Here is an 18,589-nt window from a genome sequence, read left to right on the forward strand (position 1 = left end):
CTCTGTCAGGTCTATACAAGAGTACATGGCTTTAATGCAACATATAAGACCTCATTGAACCAGAACAATGAGGAAACAATTACATCTATAGGATTTGTGGAATGATAATACATGGGACTGGCTTGCCATTATATATTTACAAAGTAGTTTTGTGAGTGGTATCATAATGTATGCACCAATATGATCCAAATACATAATGCACCTCTGTTTATAGACTAACTGCAGTTTTGAATGTGTACTCATAATTGTTTATAATTATGTTTTTTTTTACAAAAATACTTTAGATAAAAAAGGCTTTTGACACTGCGATAAATAAATGAATGATTGGTAAATTAGAAGCATTAAATATTACATCATGTATAATCCTCTGAGTGAAACACAGAGTTGCCAGTATTATCCTACAGGGATCTGTGTGTGTGTGGGGCACTTATTATCTTCTAGTCAAATGTTAAAACAGGAATTTGGCTTAGACAACCAAATATGCTGATGAGTCAAAATAATTAATATATATATGTATGTATGTAAGCATATATATATATATATATATATATATATATATATATATATATATATATATATATATATATATATATATATATATGGGCCGGATTCACGATGGCTTGCACGCAGTCTAAGAGTAGAGTAAGACTCCATGCAGTCATCATGTCCGACGAGCGATCCAGGAACAGCCTGTAGGGGCGTGTAAGAGAGCTCCTAAAATGGCTCTTACACAGACAGGGCTGGGACATGCAAATTACCTCAATTGCAGGCAAAAGGCATGCAAATGAGGTAGATTTGCGATTCAGGAAACCCAAACCTGTCCGAGTAAGAGCAGTGTTATTTGCAGAAATGTACTCAGTTGACAACTGAGTACCGTTCTGCAAATAGCAAAACGGAGCCTTGACAGCTCTAAATAAAGGTTGCATCCAGTGCAGGAAGCATGCCACTGGCCAAATATATGGCCATTGGAAATGATCCCTGATGCAAAATTAAAATAAAAATAAAATTTTTTTCGCCGATTTCCGATGTTTAAGCGTAGTGCAGCGCCGCGCAAACAGGCTGCGCTCTAAAAACCAGAATACTACAAATTAAAACCCACAAATGTGGATTTTATTGAAAGTGGTAATGTACAATGCAAGGGAATGGCAGGCTGAAGACAACATGGCCACCGAGTGGAGGTTGCTAAGGGGGGAAGCTCAGTCTAAGACATGTAACCAAGCATTAGTAGGCAATCCTATGTAAATGAGTGTTAGGATAGTGAATCTCTAGTTTACATAGCAAATGAGCACAGTCAGTGGAGTGTAGGAGTAGGATATGGGGAGTAACAGAGTAGAAAATAGGTGACATCATGAGGGGGTATGTATGAAAGAAGTGAAGCTCATTGGAGCAGAGTGGCATGTGTCCGCTGTCATTTAGACATCATGGAAAGAGGTGTGTCAACAGGTAGGCTAGGGAAAGCCAAGAAATGGAAGGTGTATACCATGGATAACACCAAAGTTTCTTGCTGAGTGTGCATGCGCGTGTGTGTGCGCCTGCAAACCCGAGTAAGACAGAGTGTGCGTGTGTAAGCATGAGTGCGTGCGTTTAAACCAGAGTAAGCATGTATAAGGCTGTTTAAAGAGTTGTAAGCGTGTTTGTGCTGGTGTGCGTGTTTTAACCCAAATAAGCAAGTGTTAGTCCATGTAAGCATGTGTAAGTGCATTAGCTGCTGTGTGTGTGTTTGCATTGTGTGCACGGTGCTCCCCCATGAGGAAACAGAAAGGAAAAAGGAAGCACAACAAATAGTAGGAAGCTACCAGGGAGTACTAGCAAAGCTAGCAGGTAAAAACAATCAGAATCAGGCAATTACACAGGCAGTACACTAGCCCAGCCCAGCCTAGTACTTAAAACTCTACAAACAACAGTCTGTTATGTTTCTCACAACAGGCACTGCAGTAAGCTAATAGAAGTGAAAACTGAAAAAGCTTTACTGAGACAAAGAAATGTTAGGGGCTGCCATTGCTGCTATAAGGCAACATATGCAACATGCTGAGGGTGGTGACAATGGAAATGCTGCTGGACAACCCACAGTGAGGAGACAGATAAGAGTGTACAGGCCCAGGGTAACCTACCAGGGGCTACATGAGCTGGAGATAGTGGAGCGCTATGGAGTGGACAGAGACCTCCGGCAGCAAATTGTTGAGCTGTGCAGGCCATGCCTCACACACAGAACCAACAGAGGGGAACCCATCCCACTGGAAACCAAGGTATATGTTGGTCTAAGAATACTAGCAACAGGTACCTTCCAGAGACCAGCTGGTGATATGATGGGGATATCACAGGCATCAGCATCCAGGGTACTACACCAGTTTCTGGATGCCATGTCAGCACATGTCGGTGATCATGTATATTTCCCCAATTCCCGTGAGGTATTGGCCAGCAATATGCGTCTCTTCCAGCAAATAGCGGAATACCCTGAGGTAGTGGGTGCAATAGACTGCATGCACATACGCATCAAAGCACCAGCCAATGAGCGGGATAGGGTCTACTTCAACCGCAAGGGCTTCCCCTCCATCAACTACCAGGTCATGTGTGACGCCCAGGGCATAATACTGAATGTGTGTGCAGACTGCCCTGGAAGCTACCATGATTCCCATATCTGGCATCTGACACAGCTGTACCAGACATTTGCCAATGGGGACATCCCACATGGTCACTTAGTGGGGGATGCTGGTTATACACTGGAGCCGTGGCTGATGACACCCATCAGAAATGCACACACACCTGAACAGGAATTCCATAATGAGGCACACGCACAAACACGTAATGTAATAGACCGTGTGTTTGGGCTGCTCAAGTCACGGTTCCAGTGCCTGGACACATCTGGTGGAGCCTTGCAGTACTCACCAACTACATGTACCCAAATTGTCATGGTATGTGCTATGCTACATAATATGATCTGGTGAAAACAGCTGCAGCAGGACCAGCATAGGCCTGGGCCAAACAGCCCCCCACCATTGCCAAGGCCATCAGAGGCAGAGCGTGACTTGCAGGAGGAACAACCTGAGCCTGCCCCAGTAGGCAGAAGGAGGCGTGCCCATTATGCTTTGGCCTTGGCAAAGAGGCAACGCATAGCACATACACCGGCTCAGTAGGAACTCTGGAAATGATACCTCTCTCTGACTCGCACATAAAGTAAAAGGGATGCCTAAGTTGACACTACCTCCTTCCAAACATGTGCAGGGAGTGTAGTATGTGCATCCAACATAGTCAGCCCCACAGCACCACCTAAGGCATGAATGCCATGTGTTAAGCAAAATAAAGCAGTGCTAAACAGCAATTACCACCATGTAGTATATGCAAACAAAATCACACACACCAACTAGCACAACTGTGGTCAATGTTCAGTAATATTGGGCAACGTCCAGCAATGTTGGTGAATATTGAGCAATGTCGGACAAGCCTGATCTAAGTAGGGCATAGCTGAACAAAAGTTAACATGCTCATATTTGCTTAAATGGCTCTTAAGCAGTCTGGTCTGCTCAGTATGAAAATATAAAGCAGTGATGGGCCTCGAACCCAGGATACTGTGCACTGTAGCCAAAGTACTGAACTACTAAACCATGACAGTATTGCAGTGGTCCCCCTGTATGATGGAATGTTGATAAGTCTATGCTAAGTATTCCATGTAAACCCTGCAGGCACAGCATAATCCTTGTTGAGTTATGACACAAAGGTGAGTCCTGCAGTGAAAACAGAACCTGACTTCCAACACACACAGTATAAATGTTAATATTGGTCATGTTCGCACCCATCAACAAATGTAGTGGACCTCAGATAGCAGCATACTGAAGGGTCACACTGGGCATGCTCACACACTTGAATAAATGAGACAAATGTCAGGCAACAAAACATGGAATGGCAGAACTGGGCATGCTCACACACTTAGGCCATGTCTGAGTACAGCAGTGGGCCACGCATATGTGGCAGTTGCATATGTTAACCCAGGAACCTGTCACTATACAGCAATCTGCCCTGTACACACAGTTATATGACAACAGACACATCTATAATATAGTGGAACCCTGTCATAATCAAATATGTTCTGCAGCTATCGAAGTTGTTCATGAAAACTGGTAAAGCAAAGATGATAAAGACCTGCAAACAGTATCAGCAATAAACATTGTGCATCTTGAACATTAGCATAGGTTCAGAGGTCGATACTAGGCTATCTGCCCTAGGCATGTACAAGCCTAGCCAGAGTGTGTTTGGCATTCGCAACCCTGTCAGATTACTACACTGTGTGTGTGAATAGTAGGTCACACAAGATAGCCCATGAACGTTTTGGCTAGTGTGCCTCTGTCTAGCAGGGACACAGAAGATATCCCAGGGGTAAATATACGATCACCCATACAGTCGTCAAGATGTTTCCAGTAGGTGGTCAGTGGGTGGCTCTGCCTATGTGAAACTGGGATTACATTCTGTAATGAGTGGAGCCTCTGGGATAAGAATCTGTCCCTCCACAATGTCTTATTAACATCTGTGCTGAGGTATACATCCCTAGGGTGTGTAGCACCAAGGGAGTTGGATATCCTGAGGTGGAGCATGTCCAGTAATTCTGGATTGGGTATATCTGTAAACAACAGGCACACATCATATCTGAGTAGGTGGTAAGTGACTGAGTAGAGCTGGAGTTACTGCATCTGAACTATGCAGGGCATCTGTGTGAGTCCCTAGATCTGCTTGGTGAGGACCGCCCGTGGCCAGTACAGTTGCTGCAGGTGTCAGGTAAGGTACACCCCAAATGTGGCATTGTAATCAAGCATGGATGTGGTGAGTATAGGGGCACAATGACCTCACTCTATCTAGATGTGAAACCATATGGGTTAAGGTGGCCCACATAGAAGGTGTGTCCAACCACTTTGGCAACGTGAATGTTAAAGGCGACAGTACGAACAAGTCATGTCCCCAAATCCCTAACAACTCCTACCGTATGTAATGGAGTACTACCTATGTGGTAATGTGTGGGCATGTTGTCATTCCCAAAGGGGATGACTATGCAACTAATGGCATTTAGCTGTAGGCCATGGCTCAGGCACCAGTCATCCATCTCTGTGACACCCTGATTGAGTATGCATGTGGCAGCTGGAGAGTTGATCATGGCACCCGGTTTGCAGTCAAGTGCAAAATGTTCAGCCATATTCCCCCTGTGGTAGCCTGTACGTAAGACAAATATATACTGAACAAGAGAGATCCCAGGACCAAGCTGTGTGGGATGCCATGTGTAACTGTTGTATAGTTAGACATGGCACCTGCAATTCTGACCATGTGGGTGCTATCCCTGATCTAGGTATCAATCCATTATGTGAGATATGTGTCCATATTGACGCTGGAGAGCCTATGCATAATGGCCCAGTGGGTTATTGTGATGAAGGGTTTTGCAAGGTTCAGGTAGGCTGTGTGGACAGCCGTCCCTATGTCGATGGACCTGTTAGCCAGTTAAAAAATACAAACAGGTTCAAGAGGCAAGATCTGCCCAAAACAATGCGGAAATGTGTAGGACACCGTGTCTGTAGGTTCCCGATGTCTATGTGTATGAGTCCTACGACAATACGCTCCATAGCTTAGCAGAACAGGCTACATACTCTTATAGGGCAATATTGTCTGTGGTCCATTGTGGCACCAACTCTGTGGAGCGGGACCACCGTTGCAGTACACCATGTCTTGGGTACATATCCTGTGGTAACTCCAATATTGAACAGTGATGTAATGTGAGGGTTGCATCTGTCATGATGCTTGTGTATGATGCAGGCTGGGACACCATCTGGTCACATTGATACTGTGATGTCACCTGTTACTGTGTGATGTCAGGGAGGTTATACTCTGTTGGGATGGATAGTTGCTCCTTAGGGGGGATGGGTGGGAGACATCTGCACTGAACCTGTTTGCCAGGATGTAGGCAATGCCAGTGGGTTCAGGTTAGGTTTAGTCAGTATGTAGTAACTCACATCATATCAGTGAGTGTCCACCCAGATTCCTGACATAACTGAAGAAGGCCATGTGATAGTCCTACTTGTCTGCTGCAGTTGTCTGGTAGAAGCGGCCCTTAGAAAAGTCCATGAGTGATTGTAGCTGTCTGCTAGTACAGATCACAGATGCTTTCCCAGTCTGGGATTGTGTTCTATCATGTAGTAGCTTCCTCCTGATGTTGTACAGCTTATTAATGGCTGGGGTCTACCATACAGGTCCCCTGCCATTGTAGTAGTGGGTCCTGTCGTTATTTGGGATAGCACAATCCATGCAGTCCACTAGGTGTCCATAGAATGTGTATGTAAAGGATGCAGCAGTGTGAGCCATATATGCCACTGTCTCAGGATCTCTGAAGGATACCACCTTGCTTTGGTGAAGTGAGATCTTGACTCATGAGAAGTTCACCAAGATTACCCAGGATGGGTGTGTGGAGGGTGCATGTATGTCCTGTGAGATACATGTATTTTCTGACCTTACTATTGAAGGGTAAATCGCTGGTGTGGAACATAGAGTCCCCATGTTGGTGATGATCAGGTCCAATATGTATTCCCCCTTGTGGCTGTGCTGACTGGTTGTGCCATATTATATGAGTCCACAAATTGTAGCGACTGTTTGGTGAGGGTGTCGGGGCTTAAGTAGTATCCCCAGTCAATATTTGTGTATATGAAGTCACACAATATAATGGTGTTTCTGGAGACCTTCATATTCTCCATAGTTTCCACGAAAGCCGAGTGTGGTTCCTGAGTTTGGGAGTGTGTTCTGTAGCAGGCAACAAACTGAAAGGCAGTATTGCACAATGGTAGTTGTATATGTATGGTCTGTGATGCTTTGCGCAGTGCTACTAACCTGGAGGTGTGTGTACCTGTGATGTATATGGAAACTCCCCTAGTTGTGTTGTCTGTTCCAAGTCTTGTTGTCAGACAGCATGGTTTGAAACATAACCTGGTAGTGCTGGTGTGCATAAGCGAGCCTGAACCAGGTGTCTGTCAGTGCAGATATTGCTATCCTCCATACTGAGGAGAGTTCTGAGTGGCCACAATATGAGGTTAACACAACTGTTGTTGAGCAGCATTACCCTTAGTTTCATTTAACCTGTCATGTCTATGGAGGTGGGTTTGTCTTCTGAGCCCTGCTTAGAAAAGGCACTATGATGGTAGCAAGAGCCTTAGCCAGCATTCCAAAGTCCAAGGGTGACAGGTGCAAGCTGCCATAGTGAAGCTACGTGGCATGTTGAGCATGCCACCATACGCTGACAGACACTGTATCCCCTATGAATGAAACAAATTTGTTAGGCAACTGTTAAATGTGATATGTGTGTCTGTATACTGTGACATCATAATTGGTGGGTGTAAGATGCTAGACAACATCAGGGTCATACTGGCCTGGGCTGCATGATCAGAGTGTTCCTCCATGTATTATGTCATGTGGTCCAGGGAGTAACGTCTGAGGTTAAACACACCAGCATGGACAATGATGGTGCCAGTCTTGTACTTGCTTTGGAGTGACCTGACTGCCTGTGTTATGCACAGATCCTGGCACCCAACAGACAACCCAAAGTGACTATTCCCTTGTTAGGGCTGGTGAGTGGTATGTCAGTGTGTCTGACAATAAGTGTCGCCTATTACAAGTGCATTAGGTATGTTGTTTAGCCCGAAGGGCAGTGACTGTGTGGCACACTGACATTGTGAACATTGTGATATGTGGGTATTGTAGTGGGGTAGCAGGTGTGTGTGTGTGTGTCTGCTTTGGAGGTCTCTGCTGCTTAGGTAGAGTACATTTACAGCATCTGAGTATGTCTATGTGTACTAATGTGGTTTGAGTGCTGTTGTTAGAGGATATGTGAGACTGATATGTGGTGTGTGTGGTTACCTTCCCCACCTGATAGACTGTGCCAGTCATGGGTCGAGAGAGTTCAGCTCCCTGTATGTCTATATAGGTGCATCTCACACATGTATCTGAGTTTGTCAGGAGGAGGAGAGGGTTGCCTGTGTACATGAGGCAGATGTGACATTGTGTCAATATCACAATATCCACCAGCTGGACTGAAGAGTACACACAAAACTGACCCCTGGACATGCCAGGATATTATCATGACATACTCTGTAGCCTGATCACAAAGGATCAGTAGGGTGTTAAGCATGTAAAAGAGTATAACAGGGATTAGTGCTCATGTTCATTGGTGTTTTGTAAAGAGTAGCTGAGAAGGAGTCCAGACTGAATCATGACACCTCCTTCAGCTATGTCATAAATATCAATGTACACCCATATGTCCTGAGTCAGGGCCAACTGTACCTGATTGCCAATGCCGACATCATGACAGACAGGCCCATATGTACATACCCATCCCCCACTGACAATAGTCCACATCAGCATACCAGGAGATATCACATGTAGAATGGATGAGCAGCTACCCCCACTGCCAAAAGCATGGCAGCAGGTGGGAGTACATTGATTCCCAATATGTGTCCTGCACAAACTACAGAACAAACAGATCATGCACCTGAACAGTCAGCTGAGCCTCATCCCCTACACAGGATGTGGAACCATTGAATGTGTCACAGCTACATATGGCACTCTCCACAAGTGTTGGTGCACAACACACCATGGGAAGTCAAGTCCAGTATGCCTATGAGGTCTGATCTGCAAGGTCATGGAGTCCATCATGGTTGCAGTCATAAACAGAGCTACTGGAAGCTGATGTGCACACAACCCTACCAAATGTGATATGTTCATGTGCGGATCATGGTTCCCAAACATGCTAGACTGTTGGCAAGGCAGCCACCCAGGACATACATCAATGAACACATCTACACATGTGTCACATAGATTTTGAATAGACCTTTATCAACATCACAGAAACATGTAGTATCCACAAAACCAACAAGCTGTGCATAAATATGTGTTGACATATGACAGAATGTCAATGTGTCCATAGATATATCACACAAGGTAAGGATTCTGAGGTCTTGTTCACGCTGTTGACACCTGCTGACCCACATGGACCATTCCTGGAATAGCATAAAACAAAGTGTACACACATCACGATGTACAGTCTGATGATGTCACCATCCTATAAATACAGCAGGAGAAGAGAAACCAGCCAGTAACGCAAATAGCACGCCATTTTAATGCGTCTCTCTCCAGTTACATAACATAGTTAGGAAGGGGTTTGAATCTTGCAAACTGTGTGTGTGGGGGGTGTGTATATGTGCAGTTTCCTGTAAGAGGTGTTCCCTTTTTTGAGACTGTGAAAACTCACTAAAAGAGGTACATTCCTCTTTGGAAAGTCTGATGATGTCACCATCCTACAAATACAGCAGGAGAAGGGACACCAGCCAGTAAAGCAAATAGTGCACCATGTTAATGTGTTTCCCTCTAGTATCATAACATAGTTAGGTAGACGTTTGAATCCTGCAAACAGTGTGTGTGTGGGTGGGGTGTTTGTATGTGTGCAGTTTCCTTTGAGAGAAGTGCACATTTTGGAGACTGGGAAAACACACAAACAGAGGTACATTCCTCTTTGGAAAGTCTGATGATGTCACCATCCTACAAATATAGCAGGAGAGGGTGTGTGTATGTGTGCAAATGTCTTTGAAAGGAGTGTCCTTTTTGGAGACTGTGAAAACACACTCAAAGAGGTACATTCCTCTTTGGAAAGTCTGATGATGTCACCATCCAACAAATGCAGCAGGAGAAGGGGAACCAGCCAGTAAAGCAAATAACACGCTATGTTAATGCGTGTCTCTCTCTAGTATTATAACATAGTTAGGTAAGGGTTTGAATTCTGCAAACAGTGATTGTGTGTGGGGTGGGTGTAGGTGTATGTGTGCAGTTTCCTTTGAGAAGAGAGCACATTTTGGAGATTGGGAAAACACACTAACAGAGGTACATTCCTCTTTGGAAAGTCTGATGATGTCAACATCCTACAACTATAGCAGGAGAAATGGACCCATCCAGTAAAGCAAATAGCACACCATGTTAATGCATCTCTCTCTAATATCATAACCTAGGTAGGGGTTTGAATCCTGCAAATGCTGACTGTGTGTGTATCAATGCGCTGTGGGTTTTGCTTTTACCATGGTATGACATAGTATGATGACAACAGTAAGTGCATTGCACACATCAGGAATCTGCGTGGCAAATATATATGTGTACATGTCCCCTCAATCAGTACATAGGTGTGAAGCCTGCATACTACATGAATACATTTGTTTCCATTGGCAGGTTGTGCCACTGCTTCTCAGATTGTAGGTCAGATATGTATGTATGTGACACGGCCATCCACTGTCGTGTTCTGGGGCCAAGGTCATCTGTGGCACATACACCCATGACAGTTACTTAAGAGTAGTGTGAGTGAGGGTATATGTCTGAGGTATATGTCAGACATAGTCATACACAACAAAGTCTGCCAAAAATGGACAGTCTATATAGGTGTACGACTGCCTTGTGGATATGGATTCAGGCCTCTAATGTCTTATGTGATACACCTTGGGACTCCACAATACCTATGGATATGTGGATACCAAGTGACACATGACATAACATGGGTCTGTATGTACACAATGGTACCCAACATACATGTTGAGGGATACCACCTGTGTGGTACTGATGGGATAGTATGTATAGTACATGAGGATGACTATGCCATAGTCGTCTTACTGCTATACAGCATGCATCAGACAACAGGTATCTGTCTGTATGATACCCTTGTGTAGGATATGCGTCCCATCCAGGGAATGCATTGTAGGCCAAGCCATGCATTCCCAGATTGGATGGACACATTCCTAGTGTGTCTGTATGTACCTAAGGGGCTATATGGCACACAGGTGTGGTCACAGTAATGGGAGGTGGTCATTACCACTGGTTAGTGTTATAGTGTAGCACCAGAAGGATCCAATTGATACTGGGTTCCCTACTACTGTGTGTCATTTGTCAGGACATCATCCAATGATTGCTTATAGTCATGCTGTTGAGGTTGTGTATACTACCAGACCGCAAATCATTGACAGATATTAACGGAATCACCCACAGCATAGTGTCAACCCATGTCATACACACGTCTACCCATGTTAGTATATAACTGTAGTAGAATGCATACTGGCCATTGAAAGATGCTATGAGATGTTAACAATGTGTACAACAGGGTATGCCACATGTCCCATGTGTCCACTATGCACGTACATCCAAACAGTGCACACCCACCATGTTCACAGATATACACTTGCTAATCTGTACTGCACACATCACACACGTACTGTCCACTCACTAACACATGCTGGCAACACATCATACATCAGCCAAGTGGCACATGGGTGGATAATACATACTCAGACCTAACAGTGGTGTAAACAATGCTACATTGACAATCAGAACTTTGATGCATAATGTCTGCTCAGATATACCTACAAGGATGTATTTGCACTTCCTTGTTGACAACTTGCTATTATTGCTACACTGCTATAGTGTCACCCTGTACATCAGCACCATGTTAGCCTGTCCCTCCATCAATAATGCAGATTACAGGAGGCGGCACAGGTATCATCATATGCACAGGGCATTTTGTTGTTTGCCAGAGCCTGACATTGACCCATCCAATCGACATGTCTGTGTGTGTGTGTGTGTGTGTGTGTGTGTGTGTGTGTGTGTGTGATGGACAACAGTACAGCATGGGCCAATGTTGATGCAATGTGTGTGTGTGTATGTGTGAGCCCTAGTTGTTTGCATAATGTGTGTGTGTCTGCATGCACACAGCTCCACCATGTGGCTCCCATATACGGTGGTTTGTGGGACAGCTACAGACTGTACCTGCTAGGCTGTACAGATCACTGTCTCCGGCCATGGACACAGCACCTGTGCCTGGCAGGGGTGCTACGGACAGTATCAGGTACCAACCCTGACTGGGTACTGTCATCAGAGGCAGAGGTATGATGACTGGACCCATGTCCCTGCTGGGACTGGCCAGAGCCACATGCACATGGTCTACTGGGATGGTCAATGGACAGGCCAGCACCAGCATTGATGGGGCTGGTACTGCCACTATGGGAGCGGCTGTGAACTGTGGGCCATCCGCAACCACTGCCAGCTGTTGCTGTTGCTGGCATGCATCCACGTCGACGTCACAACCATCCCGCATGGTCCTTGCTCAAGGAAGACATGTTGTGGAGGGCATCTATTGTCTCCCCCCAACTTCTATCAATGACCTCGGTGTAAGTCAGGATGGCACCGGCAAGGTCATGGATGCTGTCATTGATAGCGGTGTAATGTGCCCTCTGCGCCCTAAGTCCCTGCCTGGTGTACCGTTCCATACCCGCCTGAGCCTGCATTACAGCCCGGAACATAGTGGTCATCGTAAGACCTGTGAGGGCATGCCTGCCAGGGACAATGCAACCAGTGGTGCTCCCCCGAGAACCCCTGGACCTCCGCCTATGTGGTACCATTCCGGGTCTACAGCTATGGCTGCTGTATGGGGATGCAAGTGTCATGGGTACCACACTCTCCTGGTCAATGCCAACTGTATGCTGTCCCTCGCCGATGGCCATTGGTGGTGAGGGATGTAATGGCAGTATGAGTGTGTGCATAGATGGGGTTGAACACTGTGTACTGTCGATTTCTGGACCAACGACAGACCCTGTCAAATCTCCCTGTGCCAAAATACATGTGTCATCATCACCACTATCCGTGGCAGTGGCTTCAGGTCACCTGCTGCTTTCGCCACCCCCTAACTCATCACGTGTGAGAGGAAGACAGGAAACACACTTTACGGTCTGCACATGCACACATGAACACATGCACACATGAACACATAAACACATGCACACAGGAACACATGCACACAGGAATACAGGAACACAGGGACACATGCACACTCCTCACTACAGCAGATACACACACACAACAGCAATCCAAAACATACTCAATAGTGGATGAAGGTGGGTGACAATATCACAAAGCAAACAGTCACGTCACATATGTCAGCATGCAGAATAAGTGTTGATCAAGTCCATGCAGTGTGAGTGTAGACAGCCATAGTTAATGCTAGTGTACATGGCTGTGGTGCATGTGTGCACATGTTCAGTGATTGCCTACACCCTGGAACACAATGTGTACAAGGACACAAAATGTCTGTGCAAGTATTATAAGCTCTGCAATGTCCTGTGCACCATCACTCACAGGTATACATACCATGGCTGCATGTGTTATCTGTGTGTCACATGGATTTCCATGTCTGATTGCAGTGTCTGTGTCTGTAGCAGATAATTGTGGACACAGGTGTAGCACATGCATGCTATGTACACACACGGGGTGAGTGGTGCATGTGTATGTGATGTAATACCAATCCTGGACATGGCCATTGTAACTGTATGGGGTGTAGTACGATTAGCCATCATTATCATGCATCATGTGGTCACTCAAGGCCACAAAAGTGTGCTAGACCGCTGCCTAGCATGCTGTACCTGAACCGCAGTGCAGTGGCTAAGTTCACAATTACACAGCCACGTTGCACAAGGGTGTGTGAGGTGTCCAATAGGGAGCATTGCCTAACATGATTGTTTTATGTGTTGAAGAGTGTTGCACATCCCCATGCTAGGCCCCTACCCCTCAGGTATAATATGTGTGGTGTGTGGATGACATGTGGGATACTGAAGTGTGACCTGGCAGCGGGTGTCCGGTTACAACATGTGTAGCATGTTGAGGTGTACTGCGTATGACAAACGTGTTATGTTGTGTACATGTGTGTCAACTATGCCTATCCAATGTGCAGTACAGTGTTGCCACATTTTTGTCTGATGCTCTGTGCATTGCATGTGATTGAGGCAGCTACTGACTTTACTGAGATGTTTCACGTCTCACAGCAAACATGCACAGCATGCATTATGTGTAGGTGTTTTATGTGTATATGGCCTACACCTCACCTATGACATGCACATTTCAATATCAATTTTAAAGTGTTAACACACTCACCAGCATGTGTCGTCTGCTCTGCTGTCACACCAGAGGGACCTACAAGAATATGATACAGTTTGTCAGTGGCCACAACTGTGGCATTGCTACTGTGAGTGTGCTAAACTACAGTAGAACAACAGGCATAGGTGTACATATACTATTCACAATATCAGTATTGCACACAATAGGCAGCACAACTGCTAAACACTGTATACATATCACATATGCATAATCCAACAATACAGGTAACAGTAGTTTACAACTAGGGCATGTTACCTGCATGCTCCATGTCACCATGCTGAATGGCTCCGGCCTCCATGATGACAAATGTGTAGTGTTGTTGCTGCTATAGGCCAGGAGCCACCGCACACCTGTGGCAAGCTGTTGTCTATGGATATCAGATGCACGCCGCCAGACATGTCTAATTTAATCACTGCAGTGATGGTGTACCTGCTCATATGTCCGGTTATGCATGCCTATGTCATTTGCCTGACGAACAAGATCTTGCCACAGTGCAGTATGCTACTGATGGTGCTGACTGGCCCTGGAAAACAGCAGGGTATAGTGCTAAACCAGGCTGTGGTGGATTTCCTGTTCCTCTGCGGCTGTGTAGGAGGGATTCCTTTGATGAGCCAGAAGCTTGGAAGACGAGTAAACGATATGTGTGAGCAAGTCATGTGGCACACAATATTATACAGTAAAGATATCAGTTAACTGCCATATATAGCATCTGTTCATCTGTCAGAGGATACACACATTCACTACCACATATCAGTGCTCAGCCCACAACTGGCTGACAGTGCCTGCCATACTCCATATAACAAACCAGTATACAGCAGTACTTGGCGCAGTGTTTGGGATCCAATGCTCAGCCTTGCCATGGGGGTACATATCAAGCTAATGCATGAAGAAATATCTCATCCATTGCAATGAATGTGAAGTACAGTTACAGTATAACCAGTAACCCACCCTAGTCGTTGATGCCATACCCCTACCTAACATATGTGCACAGTTGTTAATATAGCTGGCATACTGCTGTAACAGAGTATACATGTTGCTAGGTACACACGCAAACCCTGCAACACACATGTGATTGCGGACATGGTACCGGCATCATTACACACACATCAGACATTCATACGACACACAAATGTATGCTGACACAGATGAGCATTTCCTATGTACCTTACAGTACTGTGTGCCCCTACTTACAGATACCTATGCCTGAGTTATGTAATCTGTGCAGACTACAGGAAACACACAATACAGTGTTACCAGGGAATGTGAACATACACCATACTGTGCTGTTTAGGCCTACAGCTTCAGGTAGTACAACAGTGCAAATGTCAGCTGGATTCACCAGTAGTACCACTTACTGAGCATACATGTATTGCTTCAGCCTATGATGGGACACCACAGTCGTACACAAGGAACTATGTCATAACATATGCCATCCTACTGTGTCTGCATACCAATAAATTGACACATCATTCTCTGGCCTCATACCTAGGACACAAACGACCATGACAAAAACAAACTCACACTAAGCTATCACACCATTACAGACCTTGCACACATTCACTGTCACACTCATTCCACCTCACATAGCAGGTATTGCACTGAGTACATGTGTGTGTGTGTGTGTGTGTGTGTGTGTGTGTGTGTGTGTGTGTGTGTGTGTGTGTGTGTGTGTGTGTGTGTGTGTGTGTGCATTGTGTCATAGGTAGGTAACACTATTGGCCCTAGGGCCTACAGCAGCCTAGCCATATTCTACCCTGGCCTTTGAAATATATGTAATTTGATTTCACTTGCTCCTGTCAACTGGATACACAGAGGTGATTCCCAGGGTGTGTTACCTATCCCACAGACAATCATCAGGGGTATGTATGACATCTGTTACTGAGGAGCCTTGTTTGTTAATGCTGTGTGGTTTACTCCAGAGTATGGCATATTTGCCAATAGGAGCCTATCCCTCCAGCATGTGCTGTTTAGTGAGGTGGCGGGGATTAGGGACCTAGGCCGTGTAGCCCAGTGGGATTGTGAGGTGCTGACATGGTGGTTGTCTGACTGCTATGGGTGTGACATACCTCTGTATGTTCGGCAGAGGTAACCTCTGGGTGGCCGGTATGCAAAGCACTGTAGCTATGGTTATTTGAGTCAGTCTGCATAGGGTATGTGTTTGAGGGCAGTATTACTCTTTGTGAGGTATGTCTTTGGTCTTTCCACTTGCTGTAGTTGTCATGTGAGGTACATACCACATTTTGGCATTGTGATGAGTACAGGGGAACACTGATCAATATTTCCGTACATGACATATCGTTTGTGATGACGCGTACCACGTAGACAGATTACAAGACTTGTGTGGCACTGTGAATATCAAAGGGGATGCTACTGTCCACCTGTGTCCCATGTTCCCTTCTGACACCTTCAGTGTTACGCAGGCAACCACTTATCTGGTAGTTAGTGGGTAAAGTGTTTTGGTATGGGGTATGGCGCTGCAGTATAAACACTGGTGTTCAGTCCATGCCTTGGTCACCAGGCACCTGTTGCAATACGTCTGACCCCATGTCTCCCTCTCTCACTATATATATATATATATATATATATATGAATATACACATATATATATATATATATATATATATGTATGTAGATATATATATATATCTATATATATATATCTATATCTATATATATATATATATATATATATATATATATATATATATATATATGTATGTAGATATATATATATATATATATATATATATATATATATATATATATATATGTATATATATACATAAATATATATATATATATATATCTATATATATATATATATATATATATATATATATATATATATATATACATATATATATATATATATATATATATATATATATATATATATATATATATATATATATATATATATATATATACACACACATACTTGTAAACATCCATTGCTGTACATATACATGCACATATAGGCACATATACTGCCCACCTTTCATGGTGGGAATATCAATTATGAAACAGTCGTGAGACATACAATTATGTAATAATATTGCACAGTGTTGTGCAGAATGCATTCTGCTGTCCTCAGGCCATATAGCTGTAGCAGACCTCACTGGCTGTAACTCAGTCCCACAGCACTTAACCACCACAGGATATATACCTGCACTGCTTGCTGTTTTCAATGCCACACACTGCAACCTACATAGATATGTGCACATAGCAACCTTCAAATACATATATATGTCCAGCCTTCACTAACAATTGCAGTATGTGCCTTGCCCTATGCACATCTGCATATACATATAGATACGGACTGCTACCACATATGGAGGGTTCACAGTATGTAGAGTACCCTTCAGACACATCATTCGGATGCCAGCAAATACATCTCTGTTACATACCTTACCTTCGTATTTCTCACCTCTGTCTGATGGTTGGTGTCTCCAACTGTCTCTTTTTGTTTTTTTTTTCTTTGATTGGTGTCTCCAACTGCCTCTGTTTTTTTTTCTTTGGTTGGTGTCTCCAACTGCCTCTGTTTGTTTTTTTTTTTTTTTTTTTTTTTTGGTTGGTGTCTCCAACTGCCTCTGTTTGTCTGTCTGTCTGTCTCTCTCTGCAGTTGCTGCAATGATATTATTGCATGTGTGGACAGCAAGTACAGGCTGCCTTTGTAGGTATCTGCACATGTGCATGTGATGGCCTCTGCACCAATTAGTGCCCACCATTTAGTAATTGCATGCAGCCTGCTGTGTGTAATTGCAGTTCTCACTGTGATTTCAGGACACTGCTATAAAATGATAGGTTAGGTAGGCATAGGCCTTTCAGTTTTGCAAGGTTGGGACCATGCTTGTTTGCTGTGAACACTGTTGCGTCAGTCAGAAGGTCGGTATATGTCTCATATCTGAAGCTGGGTTGTAGCCAGTGAAATGCATGTTGTACTGAAACCTGACTGTTGCTTCTTCCAGTACACTCTTCTCAGTGTGTAGGTTTATTCACACCTCCTAATGCTAACACTAGATACATGGGAGTATGTACTTTCTTTTGGAATTAGGAAATTAACAGGCATACAACAGTAGTTATTGCAATGTATTCCTATGGCTTTCCTATTTTCCCTTTACATTCACTCCTTGTAATGCATGTTTTGCAATGTATCCCTATGGATTTCCTATTTTCCCTTTACATTCACTCCTTGTAATGCATGTTATATTTCTTTCAGCACCAAGTTCTTGTATATCTGCTGTGGCTTAGTGGTACATCATGCAGACTGGTGAGTCCAAGGTGTGGGGTTTGAGACTGACAAGGGTATTTTATTTTGCTGCTGAGCAATACAAGGGACTTGTCATACAGAGTGACTAAGGCACTTTTAAGCAGTTGTAAGCGGGTTTGCGTAGGTTTGCGTGATACTTAGCGATGCTAAGCTATGCTTAGCTTAGCTTATTGTATTTTAGCAATACTAAGCTAAGCTTAGCTTAGCTCATTTTATGTTAGCAATACTAAGCTAAGCTTGGCGTAGCTTATCATATCTTAGCAATGCTAAGCTAAGTGCACACATATGCACACTGGTGCAAACCCGCTTACTACTGTTTACCAGTGCTCACTCCCACTAACCCCC

The sequence above is a fragment of the Protopterus annectens genome, chromosome 5.part0, assembly GCF_019279795.1.
Source record: "Protopterus annectens isolate FY-2018-M chromosome 5.part0, PAN1.0, whole genome shotgun sequence".
NCBI classification, from domain to species: Eukaryota; Metazoa; Chordata; order Ceratodontiformes; family Protopteridae; genus Protopterus; species Protopterus annectens.